General features: G+C 37.1%; 1 protein-coding gene across 1 annotated transcript in view; it reads right to left on the bottom strand.

The window, feature by feature from the left end:
• Nucleotides 1–1,060, bottom strand: part of LOC106527749 (dystrobrevin beta) — a gene marked incomplete at its 5' end in the record, with an annotated part of 99,282 nt that overhangs the window by 59,874 nt on the left and 38,348 nt on the right.

The raw sequence follows: 1,060 nt of genomic DNA, 5'->3' as shown, positions 1-1,060 counted from the left end.
TTTACTTTTAAACTGTAAGTGTATTTAATTTAGTTATAATGCAAATACAACACAAATTAAACCAAAATTTAGAATAATTATCATTTTGATCCATACATTGGTAATGTCTGACTGGGCCTCGTGTCACTTTGTGTTCAACAAATTGGGCCCCGAGGTCAAAAAGGTTAAGAACCCCTGATATAGACAACAGGATGGAAAAGTAAGTAAGTAAGTAAAATGTTATTTATAAAGCACTTTTCATAGAAATAACTTCACAAAGTGCTGTACAATACAAAAATACACAAAACAATGCAATAAAAAATGGAGCCGTCCAGTATTTCAACCCAAAAAGTTGTATCAGCAACAAATTGAGCCAAATGAAAAAAAAAGACAACAGTAAAAATAAAATACCAACCCATTTACATTTACATATTACATTTACAGAAAAATGTAAATCAAACTTGGACCAAGGCAAGAGAAAACTCAGCTACCACAACAGGCACTGGGTTCAACAACTTTAAGTTAACCAAAACATCTGGCTAAAAGCTTGTTTTAAAAAGGTTTTTAAGCCCTTTTTGAATAATTCGACATCATTGATGGAACATAACTCAAAGGGCAGGGCATTCCAGAGGCTAGGGGCTGCAAACAAAACAGCCCGGTTGCCACAGGTCCTATAGCATGTTCAAGGAACGGCTGATAGATTTTGATCCTGAGAGCGCTGGATCGTACGTGGAGAGCATGTCCCTAACAATGGCAGGTGCCTGGCCTCTTAAGGCTCTAAATGTAGGAACCAGGATTTTAAAGCGAATCCTAAAATAAACAGGCAGCCAATGAAGTTCTGAAAGGATTGGAGTAATGCGACTAGATTTAGAAGTTCGAGTTAAAAGTCTAGCTGCAGAATTCTGAACAAGTTGGAGACGATGTAGCTGCTTTTGGTTCAAACACATAAACAAGCTGTTACAATAATCAAGGCGGCTAGAAACGAAAGCATGTATGACCACCTCCAGATCTGAGGCAGACATCATAGACCGAAGTTTAGAAATGTTACGCAGCTGGAAAAAAACATGTAGACACTAAATTT

This window comes from Austrofundulus limnaeus, unplaced genomic scaffold (genome assembly GCF_001266775.1).
Source record: "Austrofundulus limnaeus strain Quisiro unplaced genomic scaffold, Austrofundulus_limnaeus-1.0 Scaffold340, whole genome shotgun sequence".
In the NCBI taxonomy this organism is placed as follows: Eukaryota; Metazoa; Chordata; class Actinopteri; order Cyprinodontiformes; family Rivulidae; genus Austrofundulus; species Austrofundulus limnaeus.
This window is presented reverse-complemented; position numbering and strand designations above follow the sequence as displayed.